Here is a 6,000-nt window from a genome sequence, read left to right as displayed (position 1 = left end):
TCTCGTATTGCCACACCGTCATATATAAAAGCGCTCGCATGCTGCTAACGAGTCAGTCTTAATTAAAGCGTCAAACGAATAACTTCAGTGTGAACGAATTGTAAAGTGTGAAGTCATAGTAAATAAATTGTAGATTGTCGTTATTTAAAAGAACTGTGTTTTAATTGTCGGGTAATTAAAAACGCCTAAATATAAAAACGTAACAATTGGTGTCGGAAGTGAAATAACGAAAAAAATCTACAATGAAGTTTAATGAGCTTCGAGTGGAAGACTTAAAAAAGGAATTGAGCAAACTGGAGCTGCCGACAACAGGCAATAAGGCCCAGCTTCAAAAGCGTCTACTGGAAGAGTTTGAACGGCGTAATATGGACATTGCGACGCATGAGTTTGATTATAAGGAAGACATTGATGAATCAATACTCGTCAATACCAGCAGTGTAGAAATTCCGTCTGTGGCTTCGAGTGTTGTAGATTACACATCAATGCTCAGTGTTTTGAGTAAAATGATGGAGGAAAACTCTAGAAAAATCATGGATGAGAATTCTAGAAAAATGGAAGAAAATTCTAGAAAACTGGAAGCAAATTCTCTAAAAAAGGAAGAAAATTCTAGAAAATTGCTGGAAGAAAACGCTCTAAAAATGCAAGAAAATTCTAGAAAAATGATGGAAGAAAATTCTCTTCTTTTGGTGGAGAAATTTGACGAAAATTCTAGAATTCTTAATGAAAAGTTACAACAACTTTCGGAAGGTATGGAGAAACGCGTAGACCACATTGAAAGTCAAATTGTGGAATTGGATAAGAAATTTGTGGTTCACGATGAAAAATTTCTACACCTTGAGAAAAAAATGTCAGAACTAGAAATGAAAGGTGGCCCAGTGCGCGTAATCGAGGGCCCAAAAATCAAAACTCCTGTTTTTGATGGCTCATCTTCATTTGATGTTTTCAAATTCCAATTTGAGACGGTGGCATCCAGAAACATGTGGAATGACAACGACAGAGCAATTGAACTTCTGTTGGCATTGAAGGGTAATGCTGCCGATGTAATACAAAGTATCCCAACTTCTTCCAGAAATAACTATAAGGAAGTAATAGCTGCGCTACAACGCAAGTACGGTGGAGAACATAAGCAAGACATCTTCAGAATGGAATTAAGAGGAAGAGTCCAGAAATCAAATGAGACTCTACAAGATTTTTCAACTGAAGTTGAGCGGTTGGTGCTATTGGCATACCCAGGAGAGAGTCACCCACTTGTGGACCGCATCAAAATTGAGACCTTTGTGAATGGCATTCGAGACCCAGACATAAAATGTGCAACATATGCGTCACAAAAAGCTACATTTGTGGAAACTGTAACATTTGCCCTTACACAAGAGACAGCGAGGGTACTAGCACGTCCTCAAATTCACAAAGTACGTAAGGTGGAGACCGAGAATGACGAATCAAATTCCGTGATTGATTCAGTGAAAGAAGCCGTTAAGCAGGCAATGCAAGAAATGAAGCAAGAGGCAAATAAATCCCGGATCAAATGCTATTACTGTGATAAGCCGGGACATCTAGCTCGAGAATGCAAGGCACGACGCAAACGGTCAAGGTCCACATCACCATCTCCATTAAACAATAGCCATAAGAAGGTGACCCCACAGTCAAGTGAGTCACCTTTAAACTAAATCGAGCTAGTTCAGCGGGGCAAGAGCTGGCTCCCACAGACGATGGCCCCACCATCTCCATAGCAATAGTTCAACAGAAAAATAACAATTTAACTATTGCGGGTGTTATTAATGGCGACAAGCGTACTTTGACGTTGGATACTGGTGCATCAAAGTCTATCATTAGATCTGATTTAGTAAAAGGAAAAGTTACACCACTGATTGGAGTCAAGCTACGCACGGCTACAGGGGAACCCGCAACCGTATATGGAAAGGTCGCCGTAAAATTAACTATTGCTAACAAATCCGTTACTTATGATTTCATTGTGGCCGATATAGTAGACGAAGTTATAATTGGAGCGGATTTCATGATTGCTTTTGGCCTCAATCTGGATATGAAGCGTCGTGTAATGACATGGTGCGATGCCGAAATAACGGTAAACGTGGGATACGACGAGAATACACCTGTCAGACGTTTGACAACGAGCCAGTCAGAGTCTATACCACCGAACGCCGAAGCAATTATATGGGTTTCTATGAATGGAGATTGTGAAGTCGGCCAATTGTGGGTTGTTGAACCAGCAGAAAACAAAAGCAACAACATCTTGATAGCAAATGCCCTGGTAACAACGAACGAAGAGAGACTAATACCAGTTCGTGTCTTGAACTTGTCTGACAATCATGAGCAAATTGTAAAATTTTCTGATATTGGAAAATGTACACCAGCCGAGGCAATAGTCAATTTGGAAGGCAACTCATCAAAGACACATGGAGCAGTGAGAAAACACCTAGAAGGGTATTTCGAGGCTTGGACACGTCATCTATCGCCGTCAGAGAGAAATAAAGCCAAGCAATTGTTGTGGAAAAACGCCTCTGCTTTTGCTTCTGAAAAGGGAAATCAAGGAAGAACATCTGTAGTGAAACATGAAATTAAAACCGCAGAAGAAAGGCACATAAAACAGGCACCACGAAGTGTTCCCCTGGCAAAAAGAGACGAAGTTCAAAAGCTCATAAAGGAAATGGCGGAGAGTGGAGTGATCGAGCCATCATCAAGTCCTTGGTGTTCCCCAGTTGTGCTGGTCAAAAAGAAAGATGGAAGTACCCGATTCTGCGTGGACTACAGAAAACTGAATGATGTCACCAAAAAGGACAGTTATCCGCTTCCACGCATTGATGACACGTTGGACACACTAGCCGGAACAACATGGTTTTCTACGCTTGATTTGCAGAGTGGATATTGGCAAGTAGAGATCGCCGAGAAAGACAAGGAAAAGACGGCTTTTGGCGTTAATGGCGGTCTCTGGCAATTCAATGTAATGCCGTTCGGGCTCTGCAACGCTCCGGCTACCTTCGAAAGATTGATGGAGCGGGTACTGAAGGGGTTGCACTGGAAGTCGTGCTTGATATACTTGGACGACATCATAGTGATGGGCAAAACTTTTGACGAGCACCTTAAGAACTTGAAAGACGTTATCCAGCAATTGTCAGCCGCTGGTCTACGCCTTAACGCAAAGAAATGCTCCCTTTTCCAGCGGGAAGTTAAACACCTGGGTCATCATGTGACTGCAGAGGGCATATCCACCGATGAAGACAAAATCCAAGCTGTCAGAGATTGGCCACGACCCCAAAATCTCCACGAATTAAGAAGTTTCCTTGGGTTATGTACATATTACCGACGATTCGTCCCAAACTTCGCCAGCATCGCCGCTAGTCTCCATAAATTGACGCAAAAAGGTCAGAAGTTCCAGTGGAGCGACGAACAGGAGGATTCATTCCAACATTTAAAAGAACTTTTATGTTCAGCTCCTGTTCTAGCGTATCCCATTCCGGGCGAAAAATTTGTTTTGGATACAGATGCTAGCGCGCATGGTATTGGAGGTGTGCTATCCCAACAGATAGACGGCAAGGAGAAGGTCATCGGATATTTCAGCCGAACGTTGTCCAAGCCCGAAAAGAACTACTGTGTAACGCGACGAGAGCTGCTAGCCGTCATAGAGAGTGTAAAACATTATCATAAATATTTGTATGGACAACACTTCTTGCTCAGGACTGATCACTCAGCTCTACGATGGTTGCTCCAATTCAAGAATCCGGAAGCTCAACTGGCACGTTGGATCGAGAGGCTCCAAAGCTATGATTTCAGTATCGAGCATAGAAAAGGTGGAAAACACGGTAACGCTGACGCTTTGTCACGTCGACCTTGCAGTATAGAATGCAAGCACTGCTCGAAAGCTGAACATAAGGAGGAGATTGTTGATATTCGGCTGTTACACATCGAATCTGGAGTGGACTGGCCAACAGAACAGCGTAAAGATCCCATTTTGAACAAAATTATTTCGGCAAAGGAAGAGAACAAGAAGCCCAGTAAGAAAGACATAGCAGCCGAAAGTCCACTTATGAAATCATACTGGGCTCAATGGGATAGTTTAGTTCTAGTCAATGGATCCCTGCAACGTAAATGGGAAAGCGAAGATGGCAAGAGCAGCCGAAATTTGATCATCGTTCCAGATTCCAAAATAAGAGACGTTTTGGCGGAGTTCCATAATGGTCTCAGTGGAGGTCATCTGGGAATAACCAAAACCGCCGAGAAAGTGAAGCAACGATTCTACTGGGTTGGATGCCAGAAATCAATTGCTGAATGGGTAGCCAATTGCGAGAAGTGCATGAAGGCGAAAGGTCCAACAAGGAAAAGTCGAGGTCCTATGCAAGAATATAGACCAGGAGCCCCGTTTGAAAGAATAGCAATGGACGTGGCAGGCCCTTTCCCAGTAAGTGATTCTGGAAACCGTTATGTCCTTGTGGTCATGGATTACTTCAGCAAATGGCCGGAGGTGTATGCAATTCCAAACCAAGAGGCAAAAACGATTGTGGATGTGGTCAACAAAAACTGGATATGTCGCCACGGTGTGCCGTCCGAGATTCACTCAGACCAGGGAAGAAATTTTGAATCGGCCATATTCAAAGAGATGTGTGAATCCCTTGGTATCAAGAAAACGAGGACTACGCCATTACATCCACAATCCGATGGCATGGTAGAAAGGTTTAATCGCACTCTGGAGGAACATCTTCGAAAAGTAGTGGACAACGGCCAGAGGGACTGGGACGAGCATATACCAAAGTTTTTGCTGTCGTATAGATCTGCCATTCATGATTCCACCTCTCGAACACCGGCCAATGTTCTATTCGGAACTGAGTTGAAGTTGCCTGGAGATCTGATATTCGGCGCTAAACCTAATGAGCTCGCCATTGAAGAAAACAGAAACGACATCCCAAACACTTTCGGTGAAGTTCACGAATCAGTGCGCAACAAAATAAAAATGGTCAGCAACAGAATGAAGGCGAGATACGATCGTGCTGTAAATACTGAGGGCTTCCAAGAAGAAGAATTGGTTCTGCTATTTAACCCGCAACGAAAGAAAGGATTGTGTCCCAAACTGCAAACACAGTGGGAAGGCCCATATAAAGTCATCAAGAAGATCAATGATGTTGTATACCGGATTCAGAAGGACGACAGCCCTAGATCAAAGATGAAAGTTGTACATCTGGAACGATTGGCTCCTTACGGAACAGGTTCTGTGCCTGTTCGGGACGAACAGGCTTAAGCGGGAGGCAGTGTTACGAATTTGATAATTGTGGATGTGGGTTTATTTAAATTAGTTTCCGTTAGTTTGGGGTTTCAAATTGTAACGATGAAGTTTCGCTATCACTTGTTGGAATCATCTATTCATTTTCTAGTGTTTTCCTGAATTTCTTTTATGTTCTTTTGTTTGCTTGCCGGAGTGTTGGTTCTTGCTCTCTCATAGAATAGCAACCCCTTTGCTTTGTTATTCTGCATTCTCATTTCGTCTCAATGTCTATTGTCATTATTGTTGTTGTTGTAGTAGTGCGAGCATGTGTCTGTGTGGGTGTGTGTGTGTTTGGCGGCCACCAGGTAAACAACTTAATGGTCGTAGATCCTTCTAGCATTGTCTAAGAATGTTCTGGCGTTGCCAGAATATTGTAGTGCTACCAGAATGTTCTCGTATTGCCACACCGTCATATATAAAAGCGCTCGCATGCTGCTAACGAGTCAGTCTTAATTAAAGCGTCAAACGAATAACTTCAGTGTGAACGAATTGTAAAGTGTGAAGTCATAGTAAATAAATTGTAGATTGTCGTTATTTAAAAGAACTGTGTTTTAATTGTCGGGTAATTAAAAACGCCTAAATATAAAAACGTAACAATATTTATAACTATTTGAGCATTTCTTTGATTGTTTTTAAACAGCTGATGACAGTGTTGCATATATTATGGAGATGTCCTGGATAAACGAGTATTCTGTTTTCTTTTATTCCGTGACTGCTTAAGGCCGGTA

The sequence above is a fragment of the Haematobia irritans genome, chromosome 5 (assembly GCF_050003625.1).
Source record: "Haematobia irritans isolate KBUSLIRL chromosome 5, ASM5000362v1, whole genome shotgun sequence".
Classification (NCBI taxonomy): domain Eukaryota; kingdom Metazoa; phylum Arthropoda; class Insecta; order Diptera; family Muscidae; genus Haematobia; species Haematobia irritans.
This window is presented reverse-complemented; position numbering follows the sequence as displayed.